The sequence below is a fragment of the Ambystoma mexicanum genome, chromosome 9, assembly GCF_040938575.1.
Source record: "Ambystoma mexicanum isolate Mex_15411 chromosome 9, UKY_AmexF1_1, whole genome shotgun sequence".
Classification (NCBI taxonomy): domain Eukaryota; kingdom Metazoa; phylum Chordata; class Amphibia; order Caudata; family Ambystomatidae; genus Ambystoma; species Ambystoma mexicanum.
Window position 1 is genome coordinate 1136741965 of NC_090931.1, and position 24224 is coordinate 1136766188.

The following is a 24224-nucleotide window of genomic DNA, read 5'->3' on the forward strand; positions in this document are numbered from 1 at the left end:
AATGGCAATGCACTGGGGGAATGAAGCATTTGATATTTAAGTGATATATGCGTTGACGTTTAGCTAATATAGTTTGTATGTGCCCTGCAATGTTACGTGGCCCAGACCGATAATCAAAAGCGCCAGAGGCATACCGCTCAACTCACAACCTTTTGGCTTGTACGCTGCCAATGAATCTGTCCCTTCACCTGCCAAGCCCCTAACCCGCCCATGCAAAGCAAATAACGCTCTCCCACGCCAAAATGGAAATGTTGTGTTTACACCGCACTCGGGAAAGAAAAGGTTAAGAGGTGTGCAGGGGTGACATCTATAGATATCGGACTATTTTGGTAAATTCAGTTGTGGGTATGCTGCTAATAGTTAACCTGATTTATTTGAAGCTCCGTAAAATTGGATTTTATCCTTTGCGATATGTTACAAGATGTTTTAATGCTATATTCTATTCAATTGTTTTGTTAATTAGTTGGAACAAAGTTGTTTCATTTAAATTAATCATTCAGGATTTTTCTAAATGTTTGACTTCTGATTGGATTGCGTGGTGTCATTCTTTACCTCAAATTGGCTACCAAAGAAATCCCTAACAATTTGGAAGTTAATTCTCCATAAATGTTATCAAATCTTTTCCTTCCACATGCTCCTGAATCCCCAAAAAGTATGATATTGTCTCTGCAGTTGAAATCTTCAAGATTGGCACATGCTTGTTTCAGTTGAGTGATCAGCATCTGCCATATGTTACAGGCCTTCAGCTCTGTCTTGTATATGAGATATGATTTTCAACTTCTTCAATATGGCCATTCAATTGTATAATTTAATCTCTAATCTCACTAAGGTCAGTTTGTAGCGCGCAGGTCAGCTGTTCACAGTAGATGACGTTCTGATACTGGTGACTTTCTGACAAATTTGTGAAATGTGCGTTTTTTTATTTTTTAATAAAGAATTGGTAGCAATACCAGAATTTGTGTCTACGAATACAACATTGGAGCTTTCAGATGCCATGTAAAGCTTGTACTTTTAACTTGGCACACACAGTATGTAAAGGGACTAAAGAGGAGAGACCAGACTCAGTCATTTATATTCTTCTTCTTTAATAACATTCTTAAATACTCAGAGTTGATTATTGTTTAAAGTGCAGACCTAGCTCGAGAGCAGCAGAGGATTTGTCTTGATTGCCTAGGATTAGGCGTGACTATGAGGCTCTTATCTCCACCTCGTTTGAGGCTGTGAAAACAGACTCCTGATCATCAGTCATTCATGTAAAATCAACCCTAGGCTGTCTCTCAGCGCTAAAAGACAGGCATGCCTAGGCTCATGTGCTTATCAACATGATTAGACATACACAGTCGGGAATTGAAAGTTCTCAGAGTTAAAGAGACGCCTTTCTGATGCATTGCAATGAAGTATACACTTGACACATGAGTTCCTATCTTCTGAGGGTTCTTCTCATTAAACAAGCAAAATCAAGTGTAACATAACATGTTAGGACACCTATTAACAAGACTGTCATATAAGCAAAGAACATGTTTGAATGGGGAAATAATAGAACTATTGGTATTTAGTTTAAAAGCATGGGTAGCCTATATCTCTCACTAAGCTACTATGCACTACACGCCTTTAGCCTCCGTGCACACAGGAAGCATCCATTTGTCACTCACGTTTAGAGAGGGGTTTATTTCAAGGGGAACAGCTCCTTCTGGGGTGTCTAGCTCTGCTTAGCTGGACCTGGCTGTCTCGCTCTTCTCCTGCTGTTGCTACTCTGCTCTCCCCAGCCCATCCGGCTTGACTGCACTGGCAAGTTTGATGGCCTTCCTCCCCTCTATCATGCGGGCCTTCTATTGATTAACCAAAAAAGATGGCTGCCCCTGCATGTGTCATATCGGCTTTCCTAACAATCGTGTCACTTTGTTCATCTGAAGTGAAGTTCTGTAACCTCATGTTCTTCTGCAGGAGGCTATATTAGCAGGCTTTCTGTTATCAAGGGATATCTTTTTCACTTGTTACCAAGTGCTTCTCATTGTCATCTATGGGCCTTGAAGAACGTGAAAGATGCTTCTGTTTGCTCTAGTTGTCGTCGACTGTCAATTTCCTGTCATTGCATACTTATCAGATGGCCACTAACTGTAATGGTAAAGGCTGCTAACTGACAGTTTTGTGGTCTGCCAGACTGCCAGTGTACGAAACAACGCACAATTTCCTGGTAATTGGCTGAGCTGCAGGATTTACAAACACTTGTCCCTCACGTGTTTAGTTTACAGGGCTGAGTTGATGCACTGATGCAAAATAACAGTGCAAAAAAAATAAATCTGTTTTAACTTAGTTGGAGTTCATGTCACCCCCCCCTCCAGACAGTTGTAATAGATCACAGATGTGTAGCACTTTGGAACCCATATTGAAAATTCCAGGAGCTATACCTCCAAACCAAGCAGCCTATATTGTTGGTGAAATAAAGCATACACTTTGTAATTAATACTTTATTTTTAAAAAAATGTTTTTCATTTTATGTTTGGTTTTTTACAAACCTTTGGTGAGCATTGCACATAAATTCATTATATACAATAGAAGAATCAAATTAACATCCATCCATATGATGAAAATCTTAAAATCTCTACAATCACATAATCCCTCCTCCCACCCAATAACAGTAATTTACAATTTTTTGAAAAAATGTCATTACTGCGAAAATCAACGAGATATTATCTCCAATTAAAAACATGTTCCATCATTCATCCTGTGATATCGAGGAAAAACCATTTCCAACCTACTTAATTCTTAGTACTCCCAAACCAGGACATTCCATTATGAACTATTTAGTTGACTCCATTATTTCAGTTTTGGTACAATATCTACAAAAACCCTCTGTTTTTATTATCTGTCTGCGGAAGGCAAGAACCTCTCTAGTAGGCAAAATGTTCAATCTTGAGCGCATAAACCGATTTCGATACCGGGTGCTAAGAAACTTACTAAGATAGACAGGGAGTTGATTAACTGATCTCCTCTCTGAGATCATGTTTAGGGACAGTTTGAATTTTAATCTACTTTCTTGGGTGTTTATCCAATCCTGGATCTTTATCTTGTACTTAACCTTATCAGTAGTTTCCAGTGAAGCTATCCTCTTGTCCCAGGAGGATAGCTCAGCGGCAGTGTGCTCGTCTAGGAAACAAGACTACACGGAGCAACACGGGTTCGATCCCTGGGTCCGCGCTTAGAAACCTCAGGGTATTAAGCGCGTTATAAATAACCTATCATATCATATCAGTAAGATTTGATTTGATAGGTCCAAACTTAACTCATCCCAACAGCTTTGTTTCCAAATTTCTACTAGCCAATCCCTTATCATATTCCCTGTTACTCAATATCCCAAAAGGAGCGGGGGTATCCTCTTCGAAACACTTCTTGTAAAGAGCCAGTGTTTTCCATCCAAAGTGAATCGGTAGATTTAAGGCCGTCTAAGCTCCGTAAGAGGATGGGAATCACCTTTTTGTTTATAAAAGGTCACTACTGGTGTTCTAGAAAAGTTGCCATACCTCCTCCTGGAGCATAGACGCCTGGGTTGTCAATCTCTTAAATTTCAATCTCACAACCTCCATCCAATGAGTTTTGAGAACGTTAGAATTAATAGACACTCCAAGATATGTTATTTGATTCACACATTCTAGCATCTCTCGACCCACCAACCATCTAAATTGAGAAGATCTCTTGCCTCTATCAACAGACAGTACCATTAGCCTAGTCTTCTTGGGATTTATACGCAGACCGTTCTTTTCCAGATTTGTTACCAACTGGTTTAATATTCATTGCAACCCAAACCAGTGTCTGGTCCAAAAGGACCAAATCATCCGCATACAGCATCCAAGGGACATTTTGGCCATATATTTTAGGTGGGAAGGCTTCGACTCCAGCTTCGCTCTCTGCCATATCCGAGAGGAATACATTAAAAAGAATGGGAGCAGCGGGACAGCCTTGCTTCAATCCCCTAAATGTATGTTTTTTTTGGAGAGAAGACCACCATATGTCAACCATATCTGAATCACTGTCTCGGAGTACAGCGCTTTGATAGCCTCCACCAAATCTGATGGACAAGCCCAATCTTTCAATTTCTCCCATAACTTCTTTCTACTTAGCTGTCAAATGCTTGTTCAAGGTCAATAAATGCAATATAGAGCTTGGCTCTGGTTTTCTAAGACCTTAATTTTAGGGCATTTAATATCAAAAGATTGATGGAAGTGCCCACCCCTTTGACAAAATCAGTTTGCCTGGGATCCAGCCAACTAGCTTCAATCGCCCATTGGTTTAAAGGGTGCAGCAAGATTGAGGCAAAGATGTTCCCCAATGTGTATAAGAGGGCGATGGGTTTGTAATTAAATGGATTTTCTCGATCACCTTTCTTGATTATTGGAACTATCAGGGCGCATTTCCATGATGCCGGGACAGATCTCTCTGCCAAAATCTGATTGAATAACAGAAAGCAAAAGTCTGCCCAGGCCTCCACATTTTGCCCATCAGATTATTACTCATCCGGGCCCGTTGCTTGTGAGGGATTCTAGTTCTTTATTACATAGAGAATTGTTTCCCTATCAAATTGAATAGCCCATTTCTCTTTTGGCCTCTCGCTCCCCATGGGAACGACATAATTTGTCCCAGCAAATAATTGAGAGAAATATGACACCCATGCCTATTCCTGTACTGCTTGAACAATACTAGCTTTTTGATATTCAGCATTGTGGTTTAACAAAACCCATAAATCTTGTGTATTTCTCTTGTATACCGCCTAAAACATTACTTCTGCGTCTTCCTGAAGTCACAGGGCTTTGGTGGCTAAAAACCTGTTCCTATATTGTCTTTTCTTTTTTTTAGGGAAAACATAGTTTTTCCTTGTAATCTGTTAAATGTCCTTAGTTCAGCGCTATACTTCTTCCTTGCCTCAATTAGATCTTTATCGAAACAATGGAGCCTAATAATTTCATACCCACTTCTAAGTCAAGGCTGGGTTTTAAACTCCATCAAAATACCCAAGTATTCCACACCTACCTCTTCTGCCGCCATGGACTGGCTATACTCAGAAACAATAGCAGGGACACCAGGTGGAAGAATTTGGAGACTATTCCCCCCCGCCCGAACCCCCCTTGTTAACTTGGGGCATATGACACATTTGTCCTTTCGTCGCCACTTGATCAACCTTCCATTCTAAAGTCAACAGATGATGGTCACTCTCATTCCTAGGTGTCACAGTCCGCTTATCCACCAAATCAAACATCCCTCTTGAGGCAAATAATTGTCGAAGCGCGATTGCTGAGCGCCTCTGGACCATGTTGGTTGAGCCATGATATCCCCTTTTGTCTGGCCATTTAACATGAAGATATTGCGTTCCTTCAGCTCATTAACCCAGCCCTTAGCTTTCTTAACCATCATTACTAATGACATTTGATATTAAGATCTCCACAGATGACAATTAATGGGGCATTTACTTCAACATACACTTTATCATTCATCAATTAGAGTTCCGATACATTTTGAACACTGCTATAGACACCGCCTTCTTAAACGATTCCTTTGCCAACTTAAAAAAACCCTCTGTAGGAAGGGATTCAGGTTTTTTACGTTCACCACCTTAAAGCCCTGGCCCAGTTTTATCAGAGTCACAGTAAATGAATGGAGAAAACCTCTCGTATTCCACGACCCCATAGATGGTGTTCGACCAGTGAGCTTCTCTTGCTGTTCAGTTCCTGATTTGTCTTTTCTTATTTTTTTTATTTTTAGTAGTTGTATTATTTTTTTTTGTGCCAGCGAACTCGCTAGCCAAGACCAGTCTTGGGGCAAATTGCTTTGGGGTCTTTCATGCAGATCAGATCCTACTCTTCTTTGCTCTCTTCGCTGGCAGTCAAATGTAACCTTTAAGAAGGAAAGCATGTTTTCCAACCCATCTTGGGCAGTTAGGCAGCCCCCCTCCCCAGATGATTGGACTCCTTAGCTGGATAAGAGGGTCGTTTCACTTCTGATATCCTTTTGACTCTGGGGAGGGATATTACCCTCTGCCAATTGATCAGCAAACCTCCTCATCATAGTTGTCAAGCTGGAGGAAGGTGTAATCCCAAAACACAATGGTAAAAGGTCTTCAATTGAATCCCGCAGAATAGTTCTTACCAATCTGGAGTATAGGTAAAGCACAACCCAATCCAGGCGTGTTTCATTAACTAATTGTACTATTTTTATAGTATCTGATTTGATGTTCCTCAATTTAGGAGAACAATGGAGCAGTTTTAGGATGTTATCCCTGTTTAGAATAAAGCCATCTCTGATAGGGATTATCCTTTCGACAGTTACTAAGTGAGCTGACCTCAAGGCCAGTTAGTTTGCTACAGAGAATATCAGTGAACAGTAGTCTTTACCTCTTCCCATCTACCTTGTTCACTGAATTTTCCTGTGGAAATTGTCTCATCAGCACCAGTCTTTTTGCTGTTAATGTGAGAAATTACCCTTTTACGGACTCGGACTAAGGTTTCTTTATGGAGTTCAGAGTACGGGGCACATTTTCCTTAGACTTATCCGAACTATCGGTCTCCATCTTTCCTCTATCCAGGTATGTCATATGTTCTCTTTCTTGTCTTCTATCATCTCTGAATAAGTTGATAGATTTCTAAAGGGATGTCCTCGAACTCAGTACCCTCATCCACATCCACCTTATCCTGACCTTTAGGCAAGGAGGACATTTTTTTCTCTTTAGAAGCGGATGACCCCTCCACACCTTGTTTTGGCTGAATACATTTTTGAACATCTAGTGTTGAGAGGTTCCTTAAGAATGCTCGAGAGCCATTTGATTTCTGCTTTTCCGCTTTTTTGCTCCTTGCTTATTCTTAGATTTTCTTTTCCATTTGGTTCCTTCCCTTGTTTTTGTTAAGCTTTTAATTGCTATACTTTTCAAAAATCGAAAAAGGTCTGGTTTCAGTAGTTCTCCCTTTCGGGTCATGCAGGCCTGCCCTCCCTGGTTCCCTCAATCCTATAGGCGATTTTAAATAAGGGACAGTCAGGATCGGCTATAGTTACCGGGTCAGTTGACCGACCTCCAGGCCTCCTCATTGGAACATATTGGAATATTTATCCTCTTGCCCTTTGGGTCCAGAGACAGCTTTTCAGACGAGAGCAATCCCTCCTCTGTCTCAATAGGCTCAGACTCCAGCAGGGGCTTCTTCCTCCTTAAAGTTCGGTCCTTTTTCTCCTTTTCCTGATGATCTTTTCCCTGCGATTCTCTCGACCGTTTTATGGCCTCCAATAGGGAGGCCATCATCGTTGTCTTGTCAGCTGCCTCTGCTCTGTCCAAGTCAAAGAGCCTTGCTCAGCATTGCGCAGATAATTCAGCTTCTCTATCCAGCCGCAACTGGATAGCTCCTGAGAGTGATTCTACGCCTCCCATTTTTGTAAGGATCGTTGATAAAAGAACGTCCTGATCCTTTCCAGTCTCATACAGAGACGGGTACAGTTTAGTGAATGGGTTTAAGGTTATTGATAATGCAACCATCACAGTATTCTGGATTGTAGCCAAGGGGGGGAACTGACATTTGTTGGTGGTCATGAAATTCATTAGTCATGGCTTGAGAAGTGTCTCCAGGTAAGGTAGAGGAAGAGGCAGTGGAAGTTTGCTGTGCATCCATAGTCCTTGAATTTTCTCCTGTTGACTGCATGCCCACGTCCACTGGTACAGTGACCTGAGATGGAAGGGGATTTTCTTCACTTCCAGGCCCTATGTCGGCTGTTTCCAGTACACTGCTACCAATCGACTCTTTCCTCATAGATGTCATCTCAGTGTTGGTACTCCAAGCATTAGGGGTTGCACAGGTTTTGGAGAATTGAGTCACTCTGCCTTCTTTGTCAAACCATAGTCTATTTAATGTTCTGAATATCACACTGTAAGCGGGCTTGTCGACCTGCATATTGAATTTCAAGAAGACCAACTTCGACGCCCACTTTTGCAGGCTGAGGCCTAAGTTGCTTCATACTGGAATTGGACCCCTTAAGGCATTCATATACTGGAGACTCCGGGTAAGCAAATACCTCTTCTAGAAATGCATTATCCTCCCCCCAGTCAATAGACCCGTTCTTTGGAGAGGCAACTCCTTTCTCGACCTCCCTCACTGCCTGGTATACATCCAAATATTCTGAGTAAATTGGCATCTCTTTAAAACTCCCTCTCCTCGGTTGAAACCCCTTGTTTGAGTCTTTCTTTGGTTTCGTTATGAGGGGTGCAATAGGGGTTAGAAGAGCCTCACTGGTAACATTCCATGTCACTTGACTTGACTGGACTGGATATGGGGCTGAGATTCTCAAGTGTTTTTATCCGGCAAGCACCCTCCTGTATTTCTTTTCACCAGTCCTTTTCACTGGCTCTGAGGGCATCTCCTCTCCTGATTCCAATAGCAGGTCACCGCTCAATGGAAGTAACCCATTTGGAGCCCCCCTGCTGCATTTCAGAGCGCTGCGTAGTCACATTTAGACTACACGCTGACTCATCTCTTATTAACTTGCCGGCGGGTGCAGGGGCCTTTAGCCATAATTTGCCGTTGAGAATTTCACGATCGCAATCAATCACAGACAAGAGACAACCCAGTAAGCTGGTTTACAGAAACTGGGATCCAAAATCAGAACTTTCGTCAGGTCATATCCAACACAGCCTTTAGTTCCAAGTCTCTTACCTCGCCAGACTTCAGTTGCCCAGAGTACCACACCTTGCTGGAGTCCTCTCTTTCAGGTCTACACGGAATGCACAGACTACAGCACAGGTGCGCGGTGTGCTCTGCGCTGGGCTTTAGGTTTTGTAGTGTGACTCTGCCTCCTGGGAAGAACTGAGAGCAAGGACAGACTCTCAACCTATGCAAATAAATGAGTTGCAGCGTGCATGCATGAGCACCTAGAAACAGATTGTAGGTGCTAAAAAAAACATACATGGCATGCAACTGAAAGTGTTCAAAGTAATTTCTACCAGTGGTTATGGATAAGGTAAAACATAAATGAATGCATACATTTAATATGAGGTACTAAGGTAAATTCCAGTTCCTATTGCTGGACATAGCCAAGCGAAAGGAGAAATGAATACAAGTATGGTAATGTGAGGTATTTGCTTTAATTCAAATTCCTATGTAATGGCCAATAGTTTCAAGGTAAGACTGGGGACACTTTGAGAACCCATTAGAAATGAACATCCAGCATAAAGTGGCTCCAAACCTTTTCACCCCCACAAGCTTTAGAACGTGTGATCTTGAGTTTATGACCACATGTGTAAATCGTCCACGGTTTAAATTGGTCCCTTTGTCACCAGTAGGGATTTGCAGGTGGTCATCCAATACGTACGTATGATGTGTGCACAAACTTGGACCTTGAGGCATAATGCAGTATATTTTCAGTTTGGTGGACCCTGATTGTGATGCCAGTAGTAGCGGATTCAGCAATATTTCAGACTTTCTGAACTCAGGGTTTGCTGCTATGTGCTTTAGGAAGTCAAGTGATGAAGGAAACAAAATGTGCTTATCAGATTTCTGCAAGGACATGGGCATTGGCTTATCATGCCATGCACTCCTGGAACCAGAGGTATCCATCACTTGGCTTGAATCTGCTCGCTCCTTCGGGGCCATGGTTTGATTGGAAGCATGTGTCATCTCGTGCCTAGCTAGAATCGAGCTTTGCGACTGGAGGCCCAGTTGTGTCACTTGCTGGTGTGTTGGTCTCATGGGAGACATCTGGACATGATCGTAGTTTTCGTTCTTTGAGCAGTTTCCATCCCTTGACATGCTCCCATGGCGAACTGTGGTTTCTGGAGGGGTTTCAAGGAAATCACAGTAGAACACTTGAGGGAAGAACCTCTGGATGCCACACACGTCGCACTGCACTGACAGAATTTTGGAGAATCGAGCATGCCACCATGCAAGTCTGGAGAATGAGACTCTGACCTCCACGTTCTTGGTGAGATGCGACTCCTTGGAGCACACCAAGCATCTGGTAATGTCTGATACTGTCGACCTCTTCGGGATCAATGAGAAAATCAAATGCTTTTGAAATTGAGCATACATAATTAATGCATATATTAGGCCAAAATTGTGAAAACCTGCTACATCAAGAGATATGTACATTTTAACAAGCCTATAAAAATCTGTAATATGCCGAGCTCATCAAATCTCAGTATAAAGTCTGTGGCAAGTGGGCCAGTGCTAGAGCAGTCCACCTTGTTGCATCTAGCTCAATTCACAGGTCATCTCCCAGGAAACTCCTAGGGTCTAATCGGCCAATTATTCTTAAATAGCCTGAAGAATACTCCAGTATGCTCATCTCATCAAGCCTAAACTTTCAGCCAGCATCTACTGGGTCAATACTGCGACATTGCACCTTGTTACATATAGCTGTGTTCACAGGTATGCTCCCTAGAACTCCTCGTTCATCCCAAGGGGGCTCATGGAGTCTAACTTATTTAAGCTACACTATGTACAGCAGTTTATGCAATAATAATAATCTTCACACTGTATACATATTTGAACTGATTGGGTTCTATCATGTCATATTATAAATACATGAGGATTTCTTCAATGGAGTAATGTTGATCCCCTGATGAAGGGCTTGAGAGCTTGAAACACGTTGGGCATTGGTATAATAAAAGAAACAAATTAATGGACATTGTAAGATATGAGTATATTGGAATGGTGAAACCATGATTGTTATTACAAAAACAAAATGTATACATGATTAGAGTATGAAATCAGTGACTTTTCTACATTTACTTGTCTACATTTGCTTTGAACTGTTTATTCTCTACATAATTGTTTGGCTGTCTTAGCCACTGATGGTGTGCAAGGGACGGGAGTTCCCATACTGAGGGAACTTTGTTTTCCCGCTTCTAATCATAGACGGGTCAATCTGAACCAATCCTACTACATCTGTAATTACCTCCCTTAGTGCATAGAAGCCCTGCTCTAGCACTTGATCGTTGGAGTCTGATGCATGAAATCCTTGCTGCACTGCCTCACTTTCAGTATGCAGGATTTGCATTATTGCTTGCGACCAAGTATAAGTAGTACCTGTTACTGACGCTTGTCCCACCTCACAAGGTACTCTAAGATCGCAGGTGGTGTAGGTAGCTGATCTCCTGATATGCCCATTCTGTGTGCACCTCAGAACAGCAGCTGTCTGCATGATGGCTGTCCAATTCTCTTCTTTTATAAAAAATGATCTAGAGATTGTATCCCCTCACTCAGGTGGTACTGTGAAAGCATTCATTGGCACAGCTTACCTATTGATATGGTGTGTGTCGGGATGTGTTATGGGAATTCCAAGCCCTTTGTGGGCCCAAGCTGGTTCCTGCTCTTTTATTGCATTTATTTGCTTGAATCGTCCACAACACGGGTCCCGTTGATGCTTGGTGCCATTGTGTCATTTTTCTTCTCTGTTGGACACATTCCAGAACTCAACTTCTTTCCTCTTCCATTCAGGGTAGAAGCTGGAGTTCCTATTACTCCAAGTGGTCTTGAACTGCGTATGATTTAAAGAAAATACATAAATTGTCAAAATCTACATGCCATGTCTAACGTGTGAACATCTTTGATTTGCCATATGGGCTGACCCCAAGTGGACCAGATAGGGACAGTTTCATGCCATGTTTGTCCAGTCATGCCCCTCTGGTGGACCAAAATGTGGGACATCCTCATTGCAGAAAAGGTGACGGCAGCTAGGGCGGGGACTCCCCCCCCACCCCCCCACTTCCAAAACATTTGGGGCCCATTCCTTGACTACGACCAGAGATTCCCGGCTCTTACATACAAGCCCCAGCAGGCCAGGTGAATTCTATGTAGCGGGACCGCGCCTGATGAGGGGGGCGAAACATGAAAAGGTGAGGAGAGAGCCCCGACCTCCAGGATGGTGGCGCGGACAGGCATGCGAAGAGGGGGACGGAGGAGGGGGAGAGGAGATAAGGGGATTGAATGTAATCGGAATGCTATAATAATGCATACCTGTACTTTTTTCCTGCCTTGTTAAAATAAACCTATTTAAAAAAAAAAAAAGTTTTCTATATGTTCTGAACACAGGATTACTGGGTGCAAACAGTCTGGGTTCATCATTCGCAGGAAACGTGTGAACTTGCAGCCGCTTGGCTGGGCCATTAAACATCTTGAATGATGGCATCCACACATGCCCCATGGTTAGAGGAAACATTTAAGTTGGAGTTACTGGCTCTTGAAGCTCTCTTTTCACTAACATGTGTGAAGAACCTAAAGGCTTTAGAACAACTTCTTTGCATGCAGGTGGAGTGGAAACCTTGCTCAGAAAATGCCCCAAAGTTAGTGAGATGAGAAACGCAGTGAGGCTCAGCCACAGTAGAAGGAAATATATTGCCAGTATTATGTAACACCATTTCAGAAAGTCTGCACAAAAGAATTCTTTAATTACTTTAGAAACCAAAAAGGGTTTCTGGTTCCAAATTGGCAGACCTGCAGTACTTCCCTGAATTGTGGAGTTGTAGTCCAGTGTGGCATATTCCTCATCTTGCATGCCAATAATCATCATTTATCAGATCTCCATCTCTTCTTCTTCAGGCTCCTCAGGTTTCAGGTGATCCACAGAGAGTTGTCTGGTAGTCTTGGGTGGTATTGCGGCAGGACAGCAGTTCTGTAACCTTTCAATCTGTTTACTTGTACTGCTGGTCCGTAGGACAGGCCAAACAGAGTCTTGTTTTATGGATCTTCTCCAGGACCAGGTCTCCTGCTTTAACAGTGGTCCCAGAACTGGCCTCAGCAGCTTCCACCTTGAGGGATTCCCTCAGCAGCGTTGTCGCCAGCAGTTGCTCTTGCCCAGAGAGAGGCTGAGGAGAGTGTGCAGGTCAGGCATATACAGTTTTCTTCCAAGCAGTTCAATTGGAGTCTTACCACTGCATAGAGACAGGCATGGTCAATTATTTAACCTTCTGCTAACTAGATGCACATGGTCTACCCAGTTAACCCCCATTGAAAGGATGCATTTAGTCAGGCACAACTTTATTTAATGATGTGCCCTTCCTAGAAGCCTGTTTCATCTCTGAATGATACAGGTTAGAAAAGTGCAGCTCTGATCCCCAAGCTTCTAATGCCTTTCTCAGGATACACCCTACGAAAGCTGGACCATTATCGGCATGGAACGTTTGAGTAGCTGTCATGGCTACTACACCCCCGAGTGCCTGTATGACTGATTTGCAGTTTGCTCTCTTCTGAAGAATCATCCAGGTAAACGTAGTGCAAAAATCCACTATCGCTAGAATATATTTGTAATTATTTATTGCTCGCAGTGGGCCTATGTGATCCAGATATTGAATCTCGAACAGAGAAGTGGCCTTTCTTAAAGGAGGCGGTTTAGTTTTTTTTAATGTGGTCTACAGTTGTCTTCAGACATGTCACAGTTTGCTATGTATACTTTAACCTGTTGCCTTAATCTTGGCCACCAATACCTGTCAAGAAGCAGCTGTGAAGTTCCAGTAACCCCAAAATGGGTAGATGCAAGTCCAGCATGCGTGGCTGCTATTAGCCTTTCCCTGTCTGCTCCATTGGGGATTCAACCTGAGGCCTTTGGGCGAGTGGTGCCATATAAGAACCCTATAGATAGATCTTTGAATAGGATCCCCCTTTTTCATAGGAATTGTGACTACTGCTTTATTATTCTCAATGTCATAAATGTCATCACTCACGGAAACCTTTCGGCCTGGGTAAAATTCCCAAACAAGCTTCTTTCCTCATCCATTGCAGTTGCTGATCGAGTTATGGCTGCTACTATTTTTCTCACTTTGGCATATTCGTCTGCCAATGCTATAAATTTTCCTTTTTAGTATGTGCTCTTGTGTGCATTACCCAAAGCAAAGGTGAGTCTGTTTAAGGTCCCAAACCTGTTTCAGAGTTTCCTGGAAGCAATAGTTTTATGCCTGATGTCTCAAATCATTTTGAAACCACCAATGCAAATGTAAGTCCTGACAATGTAATCTGAATGTTAGACCACTAGTGTGGTCATCTGCGAGTCTGCTTGGCGCAATACAAGCAACACTCCATGCATTCGTTAATCTGGGCGGACATGTGTCCCAGGTGCTTTGTTGCAATATCAGTATGCATAAATGTTTCATGTGTAAAATGTCCTACAACGGCTGCACCTGCAGCTGCATATTTGGTACGTGTCAAACAGCTGGTATGGCAGATCCATCACAACAAATTACCTGGAAAAAAATCTAATGGTATGTCAGGCAGTGAAGTGTCTATTTCTGTATCCATTTTCCAAGTCAACCCACTCATTCTTTGCTATTCTGCTTTATAATGATATTTTACATCTGGGACATGTTGAGATGCTGACCATTGAATCAATTTAGTATGTAATGCCTTTGCATTGGGCACGCTTTCTGAATTATCATTTGAACTGAAGAGAATTTTTTTCCTCAGGTGAAAATCATCAGGTGTGGAATACACATCTGACTTATAAGCAATTGGTTTAGTCTCTCCTAAATTACAGACTGTGTATGTGAAAGCATAATCTCCCACCGACAGATTTATTTCTAAATCCTTTTCTGTGTTTCCGTTTTTACAAAGGACCGGTTTGAGTCATTAATGAGTATACCTGGTGCAAAATGTGAGTATGCTCTGGCAACCAATAAGCTGCTTTGAAATTTGGTTTTACCAAAGCATACGTTGGTTTCACTAGCTCAGTAAAATTGGACACATAAGAACGGCCAAAATATTTAAAAGTCCTAAAATGGCTGCAATGTGTGTTAGGCAGTCGTATCCTGGCACACTTCTCAAGAAAATCTGCTGACAATCCTCTACCCTCATCTGTAAGAGTACCACCTAAGAAGCTAATCTCACGATTATCTATTCTGGATTTCTTGAAAATGAGGTACCCTTTTGCAGTCAATTTGTGAATGACTAAGTCTACTTCTTGCAAGTGTTCATTGAGATCCTCATGGGGTGATGTACTGTCATCTACATATGGCCAACATTTAGAAATGTCTGCCAGCAAACTCTGTATTCTACCTGAGAATGTTCTGGGCAAATCATTCTTCTAGTGAATTGGAAATGCATTCCCTTTAAAAGTGAATGCAGTGTATTTCTGGTTTTCTACATTTAATGGTTGTGTGAAATACCTACTGCCTAAATCTAGGTTTGTTTTATACCTGCATCTGTGTATATTGGCTAGTAGTGATTTTGGATTGCCTCTGTCTTACAATGTGCAAAAATCTACAATACAATGGTACATACCATCTGGTCGTAATGTAGGCAAAATTGGGCTATTATGTGGGCTGGCTTGTTTTATAATTACCCCCTGGTACACTATAGTTTGCACATGGGCAATTGCTTGTGGCTTAACAGGATACTGCCTCTGTGGTGGTGGTGTTTCAACACTGGAATCGCATGCACTGGACAATCCAGATCAAGTCCTACATGGTTTTTAAACCGTTGTACTGCTGTCAGTGCTGCCCATTCCTGTGCATATTTTTGTACTACTTCCCCACTCACTTCCTATGAAAAGGCATGCATCACTTCCTCTTCACCTCTTGGTGCTTGTCTCACATACAATGTTGGCCAATCATGAAATTCCAAAAGTCCTTTATACTGAATATGTAATTGTGGCCAAAACAATGCTTCAATCTCTTTGGGATGTTCACCATCCAGCTGAATGCTTTCAAAATACACTTCATTATTTGCTAATGTCTGCCCAGTGGGTGTAGTTATTTGGCCATTTCTATGTTCCTTGTACGCTCCAACAGTGCTTTGTGGCTGCATTCATATGCATATGGAAATATCAGACTCAGAGTCTAACAGGACCTCCTATCCAGTCAGTGTGTCGCTTCGTCTTGGGAATGATTCGTTGAGTGCATTCTGTAAAACGTGCAAGACTGCAGTGTTTTTTCTCAACTTTCACGTCCTAAACCCCCCCCCCCCACCCCTCAGTTTTACAACGGCCTGGTGTCTTTGCCTGTGAGGAATGAGATGAACTCTCATCAGTGCCATACTTTTGTGGACTTCTCATTTGTTTTCTGTCTCTGAAATCATAGTCTGTTGGTCTAAAATGGCACTACCCCCTTGGTTTACAGCAAGGCCGCCTACCCCTGTGAGTGCCTTGCCACGGCGAGGTGTCCCTTTCTCCTGTCGCTTTCTTACCTTTTGATTCCTATTCTGGGTAGTTGTCTTCCTCTATCGGGGAAGCTGTTGTCTGTGTGTTCATCCACCCCTATTACCTTGAAAAGATCACTTCCTTTTGAGGGTTTCCCTTGCTGATGTGTCTCCTTGTCTGGTTTGCCATCCTTGTTGGTCTTTTTCGGTGCATCTGCTGGTCTCCTGTCTAGGTGATCTCTGCCTAGCGACTGATAAGTGGAGGTCACGATGTCCCCAAATTGCTCCCTTTTTTTTTCTTGCTCATTTAACTGGAATCATTTTCTATGAACTGTTAACCTTGCAGCCTTTCCTTTTTGAATAAGGGTAGAATTATGCTGTTGACCATTTTGATAATTATTGGATGCTATGGGCAAGCCTAAATTCATGGCTGCAGAAGCCCCCTGTGGTTCCATAATGTCTGCCAATATTGATGCTAAAGATGTGATGAAATGAGTATCTAACAGCTGTAAATAAAGCCAGCAATAAATTGAATTCCAGCTTTCACAGCTTGCTAAGGGCGGTGAGCAGCCAGCAGTAAGAAAAATGTCAAGGGCCCTTTGCCTGTGCTTTGGTGTTACTTGTGGAAAAGCGGCTTGTAGCTGTCCTAGCTTTGCTGAATATCACATTTCTGGAAGGGCATGACCCTGATGTGATTCTCAATGTCTGTAGCTGTACTCCTCCTGTGTCAGTTGGTACTTGCTGCTACTGGGCAGGTGCTATGCCATGTTGCGCAGCATATTGTAATGCAAGGTTACGTACGTACAGTGTCAAAATGCACAGCCAGGAGTTGATAGTCTGCTTGTGAAAATAGGCCTCTGCGAGTAGGATAAAACAAGGCTAAGCATTCTAGTGACAGGTTGGGTGTGGCTAATGGTCCATGCCTAGCATTTGTTTGTGGATAAACTAGATTACCTCCAAGCCAGTTGACATGATTTATGTGTTCTAGCCAATTCAGGAAACTGGTATGGGCGATATTGGATGGTATTTAAGTCTCCCCTTATCCGGAGAGTTGAATATACATTGTTTGCCTTGCTGACTGGGGTTTTCAAGTAAGTGAAGAGTGATTGGGCTGGCAGACCTCCCAATTGCGCAATCGCTACTGTAAAAGTTTATATTCACTCCCTCACAGTGTGATAACCTGAGCCAATCGTACACGGCTGTCCTGCAATGGATAGGAATATTGATTTCCTGATGGGCCATCTTCTGTACCCACGTAAACTCCTTTCATTAAAAAGCTTTTTAGAAAAACTATTTTTGCTCAGTCCGTTTATCGTGACTGGGGCATGCGGTTATTATTAGCAATGGTACTGTCCTCTCTAAGAAGTCCCATCTATCTGGGGCGCCACCTATCTTGATTGCCTATGATTAGACGTGATTACGAGCCTCTCATCTCCACCTCATTTGAGGCTGTTAAAACAGACTCCTGGTCATCAGTCATTCATGTAAAAAACAGCCTAGGCTGTCTCTCCACTAAAAGACAGGCATGCCTAGGTTCATGTGCTTATCAACATGATTAAACATACACAGCCAGGAATTGTAAGTTCTCGGACTTGGACACCATTCTGACAAATTGCACTGAATTATACACTAGACACACGGAGTTATCATTTTAATGCATTTAATATTATCCCTTATCTTCTGAGGGTTCTTATCCTCCTTAAACAAGCAAAAGCAGATCTAACATAGAATCACACCTATTAGCAAGACTATATAAGCAAAGAGCATGTTTGAATGGGTAAATAATAGAACAATTGCTGTTTAGTTCAAAAGGGTGATCAGTCAGCCACTCTGCACTATACGCCTTCAGTCTCCATGCATACAGGAAGCATCCATTGGTCACTCAGGTTTAGAGAGGGGGTTACTTCAAGGGAAACCGCTCCTTCTGGGGTCTCCGGCTCTGCTCAGCTGGACCTGGCTGTCTGGCTCTTCTGCTCTCCCCAGCCCCTGCAGCTTGACTGCACTGGCAAGTTTGTTGGCCTTCCTCCCTTCTATCTATCGCGCTGTACCTTTTTATACTGATTAACCAAAAAAGATGGCTGCCGCTTTTCTAACAATCGTGTCACTTTGTTCATCTGAAGTGAAGTTCTGTAACCTCACAGCATCATGTTCTTCTGCAGGCTATGTTATCAGGCTTTCTGTTATTAAGGGATATCTTTTTTACTTGCTACGAAGTACTTCTCGTTGTAATCTATGGGTCTTGCCTCTGTGAACATGAAAGATGCTTCTATTCGATTTTGTTGGCATCCACTGTCAATTACCTGTTCTTGCATACTCATCAGATGGCGACTAATTGTGTAATGGTAAAGGCTACTAACTGACAGTTTTGTGGTCGGCCGGCGTACCAGGGAAGAAAACTCACAATTTCCTGGTTGTTGGCGGAACTGCAGGACTTACGAATACTTATCCCTCACATGTTTAGTTTACAGGGCAGAGGCGATGCACTGATGCAAAATAACAGTGCACATGTTGTACGCATTACACACGTTGTATGCCTGATTAAAGTGTCTGTCTCATGAACACCTTGTATGGCTACAGGTTGTATGAGCTATGAAAAGCTGTCTTAAATTAATCTGAGTTCTTGTCACACGGTACAGAGTGTGTTGGATTTGCATTTGCATGTTTGTGAAGTACTAGTAGGCTTAGGGGAGCCAAAGGTAGTTGTTTGTTTCGAGTTACATGGCTTCCAGCAATGTCGAACCCTGTGTACCAACACTTGTTATTGATACTGGAGAAAACGGTGTTCTCAAATTGATTTATAAAAAAATTGTGATGTACAAACAGCTCATTAACATACTGGCCAGCATGTGGAATGTAAGGAAATGGAATAGAAATTGTATTACTTAGAAATAGATGTTTCAAAATATATGTAACTGATTCAAGGAGTGATTGTTTGTGTATGTATTCCACCTCTTGGCGCGATTTGTACCCGGCAGACCAACTCCAATGTTGTAAACAAGTTATCCGTGTTCATGTATCTTATTGTGGCGACTTCCTCGTCATAAAGTAAGAGGGCCACCTTTTAATTTAAATGTATTCAAACTTTAATTATTTTGGATTGGGATTGTATACCAGGGAGAATTATTTCAGTGATTGCCACTTGGTGAAATGAACAACAATATCGACAGATATCTTTAAAATGTCTTTCTCTACAGCATTTAATTGACCAACTACGATGCAGAGAGATATTGGCATTACTATATTCACTGATCAGCACACAAGCTACACACAGTACTATAGTTTCGTGTACCTCCCACATCGGGCTGGTGGAAATGGATATTCCTTGAGAGATTGGCACCCATGCAGTGCAAGGAACCTAGATTTCTACTACTTTTCCTTTGTTCCCTATAACATCAAGAAATGTCAGACAGAGGGTATGTGCCAATTCATAGCAGTTGTCTGCACAATTGAGTAGTATCATCAAGATTTTATATAGAGCTTGATCCCGGATTACACATCTTTCTCAGCACTGTAACAGCAAGAATATGACCGGGCTGTGAATAGCACTGTATGTTTTGGAGCCAGATGAGATCTTTTCTTTTGTACAATCCAAAGCTCTCCTTTCTAGACTAAGCGTGTGGCCAAGGCGCAAGTTAGCTACTCAGTTTCTCATTCAGACGCTTCTCAATAAGTGATACAAGTCATGTGTTTGTGCTGTAATTCGAAGATTTTGGCAACATTGCCGAACTACTAGTCTTTTTTTATTTTTTTTGTGTTCTATATTTTTTCAAAACTTTTATTTTATTTTTTATAGGCAAGTAGATTTCAGAAACAATGTGTTGTACCCGTAGATTGCTTACAAAATGGCACACCGCTGGAATAATGACCGGAATAAGACTTTGGACCCCATAATCCTTAAACTAGCCTCATGTATGTACTGTGAGAAAGGCATGTTATCAACAGTTAAAACAGACACAAGTGACCACAGTTTAAGGGTGTTTATTGAACTTAATACGGGTTTGAAAAATGCCTATCTAATCCTAAATCTACAGATGGGAGCACGCTCTGACCAAGCAAATAATAACACAGTCCTAGTGGTGTCTTGTTATAATTAAAGGACCTATACGAATAAACCTATTGCCAATCCTTACTTCTAAATACAAATAGTGTGGGAAACAGTGTTACGAAAAAGAGGGGAGTATTCCCAAAATGATATGCCAGGATGTTCAGGTCGCTGCCGTCCCTTCCCCATGTTTTCAGCACGGGGCAAGGCGGTACGCTCGAGCTTAGCAGAGTCTCTGGCTTCTCTAGCGCAAGGATACAGTTCAGAACAAACACCAGGGCCTTCTGCGACAAGGCCTCTTTTCCCCTTGAAAATCTCTTATTCGTAGAATACAATGGAGTGCAAAATAATATTTAAAGCTCACTCTTTCAGGCTGAAACAGGATATCCTTCCCCAACCTTCTTATTTCCAGATTAACTTTGCTTTACTGTCGGATACTTTCTAAACTATATGTCTTTGCTTTAATCCCAATACATGACCACTCCAACACTGCTACATTCTGGTACTTGTAAAGGAATTGATCTTAAGAAATACTTTACATTAAGTTCTGTTTCAAACAAGGCTTCTTGGGGATTCTATTCACTTTTCCTCTATTTAGTGATTTCCTGTTTTGGCTTTTAGTTTCCTTTGCTGTTGTGTTCACATCACTTCCCTTCACTTCAGGGACTTCGCTTTCATTTTACAGACACTTCAGATATCGTGTTCACTCACATGGGGTCACTCTGTTACTTTGGCTCTTATCTTTCAGGTATACTTTTTCAGGTGATTCACGGTTCACCCCGGAACCCCCTCAGCCGGACAGAGATCCTCTTAACACAATGTTCAATTAGTCTCCCTCCGCGGGGCTCGGACCAATTTGAATTTAACTCAAACTTGCTTTAACAAAAAGCTCTTGGCTGATGGCCCTCTGCCGGGCTCGGACCAACTTAATTTATTTTGTCATCAACTTTCACCTCCCTTTTTTTTGGGTTCAGGCCATTTGCTGCCCGCTTTACTTGGTGCCTTCCCTCATGTGCGCTGCTTCCCACCTGCTCGCCTGAGTCTCCCACTTTTGATCAGACTCACCGGGCAATGTTGCAAGATCAGTGGCTCCATCCTAGGGATGAGGTCCAGGTCTCGCCACTTGCCCCTCTTCATCCTTTGGGTCCGCACTGGCCGCAAGGGAACAAGCAATTGGCCGGACCTCAACAGCAAGGTCTTGGCTGCCTGAATCCAACACGTAGGAGGCACGGGTCCTGTGACATGCTGCAGCCCTTCCTTTTCACTGGGCCAGGGTCGCCGCACGCTGTCCTCCTCTGGATTCACCCGACAGCTCCCAGTCTCTTGGTTTCTCAGCTCCAGACAATCTTACAAGCTTGATATTGGTGTTTGGGATTTGACGAGGGATTCTCAGCCTTGTAGCCTCCCTCTTGCTCTTCCAACTGCATTTTACCTTTCTTCCCCAGCAGCTTCCCTTTATACACCTGTGTGATGTCAATGGGTAGCAGGTGTGTGATTAGGGTTGGGTCTGCCTGACCTTGTCTAACTTCATTAAGGGGACAGCATAGTGTTCTAGCCTGTCTTCTGTGTCTTAGTGTGGTTTTCACTGGTAATCCTCATCACCCCCCCCCCCTCTCCCGTACCCTCTTCTTCCCAGTATGTTTCGAAAATGCAGGGTGGGGAGAATGTTGTGTGTTTGAAAATACCCCAAAAAGACAGAGGGTTGTGTGGTTGTGTATAACTGGTGAAGGGGGGGGGGATACCGTGTCTCACCTAGGGTATTCCTATGAGAATGACCCCAGACTCCCCTACCAAGGTGATCCTCCTGCACTGGTCCACCCCCGGGGGCTGGATCCAAAGGTGATGGCGGTGCCCTGCCCACCAAAATTTTTGGGGTCCAAATTAGAGAATACCCCTAGGTTTCTCACAGTACAAACGTAACCCCAGTTAAAAGGGACTAGCACCATAAGAAATACAGTCTAAGTGTAATACAGAAGGTGTGCACAGACCCTGTAGTCAGACACATTGTGGGTGCAAGCATCATGCCCAGAAGTGTGCATGAAGCTCTTCTTTCTTTCGCTCGAAGGATGAGCATCGAAGCTCTGTGATGCATGACTGGTGTTAAAAGTATCAACAGTTAGAGCAAAGTACGACATATGAAAAGCCCATACATTTGCACCAAAATTAAGATGCCATCTGCGAATAAGAATACCCCATTCATGAAGTTCTAGAGGGGAACATTGGAATTTCTTGTAAGCAGGAGACCTCCTTGCAGCTCCCTCTTCTATTTCTCAAAATCAAAGCCTGCTCGGAAATTCTGCTGTTATGTGACAATGGTGCTATTGCATTACCTCGTGCAGTCAGCAATGTTTTTTTTTCTTTTCTTCTCAATAGAAATTGTAATCATTGTACCTTCCTTTGCATGGACAACATTATATTTGCTTTGAAATGCAGATTCAGAATCTTGGCGAGCAAAGCATGCTGTTGCTCCAACTTGGCTGCTGTCAGCATACTCGGATGATGAAACTTCACTGTCGACTAAATCTGACAAAGAACTTTCCACTGAAGTAATATCACCACTCTTAACAGTCGCCAACGTTCATCATACAGGAGAAGATTTGGATGCGAGTGATCCTGGTGACTCTCTCCAGGCGCAAGAGAATCATGGGCCTTCGGGATGCCATATTTCGCGCAGAAAATTCAGATATACGCTGCCCCTTCCTTTAATTGAAGACATGGACCCACATTTTATGTCCCTCACACTTGATGGCAGTCTGGGCTGTAAGCAGGATCTGAAAGGGTCTTCGCCAAAGTGGCTGCAGAGCTGATTTTCTCTGGTGCACTTGCGTGTAAACCAAGTCTCTGGATTTAAGGGAATGGCAGTGTCCATCAGCAGGCTCTTACATTCTGTCCTTGACCTGCAGACCGAGAAATATGATAGCCTTTAACAGGGAATTGCAATGGTTCATAATAACTTCTTCTTGCAAATGGAGATTTAGGCTGCCTCATGGTATAGGAGGAATAGTAGCCATGTGCATAGGGTGTCCAGGCAGAATTTCATTGGTCAAAGTTCATGATCCCTCTTGGGATAATTTTGGATATGAAGCAGAAGCAATGATGGAGGTTCAGGCCACTTGGGGCCTGTCTCTTGGCAGACCTTGGGGCGGAAAAAATATTCTTTATATCAGTATTTTGGTATTCTACTGCACTGCTGGATTGAAGATGAGCACAATGACAGTGACAATGGTCACAATTGGTCAAAGTCTTGCAAATATCACTGACCTCTTGGCCAGTAAAGTGTGTGCTCCGTCACTATCTAGAATTGCAGGACAACCACATGTATTTTTTTTTTTTTATTTTATTACCACAGTGACAACCCAAGCTTTCAGCATGGATCCACTTCCAGCCACATTGAAAACATGTAAACAACCAAGAAAAATTCAAAAAACGAACATTTGGGTAGTAAAATAAAATTGACCTGGATATTCAAAAAGGGACCTGAAGGAATAGGGTACTCTCAAGGCAAAGTGTGACTGTCAGGGGTGGGAGGGAGTCTGACCCCTAACGCCTCCTGAGTGCCGGAGTCTGTGCGGCTATAAACGCCTGGGCTGCTGCTGACCTGAAGAGATGAGGCTACATTGAGGCCCAAACGCCATGCAGCCCATGGGCCCGGTGGCGACCGGAGGAGTCTGCGCGAAGCAGGCGCCGCTCCGTCTGGGTCTTTGCAACAGTAATATGTGCAAAGACCTGATGTGGCAGCCGGCAGGACATTGAATGCGGCAGCCCTTGTAGGCTGCCGTCTGAGAACGAGGGGGCGCTGCACAGGTCAGTGAGCACTCCATAGGGAAGGCATGCGCTAGCGCATAATCCTAGAGTGGAGTGCAGACCAGCTGCCAGCTTCAGCTGTAGCCTGCTGTGAGAAACCTTAGGGTATCCTCACTCCCACTCCCCCTGGATCATTTGCTCACGTGGCCTGGGAAAAGCCTTTGCTTTTGGATCCCGACCCTGGGGGTGGAGAAGCAGGGAGGATCACCTGGGTGGAGGGTCGTTGGGGATTGAAATAAGGGTACCCACAGCGAGGCATGGAATTCCCCTTTTCCCTGTGAAAACCAACC

The 24224-nt window shown here is 43.1% G+C and overlaps 1 protein-coding gene across 3 annotated transcripts in view; it reads left to right on the forward strand.

The window, feature by feature from the left end:
- Positions 1 to 24224, forward strand: part of ORC4 (origin recognition complex subunit 4) — a 1582358-nt gene that overhangs the window by 352 nt on the left and 1557782 nt on the right. The window lies entirely within an intron of this gene.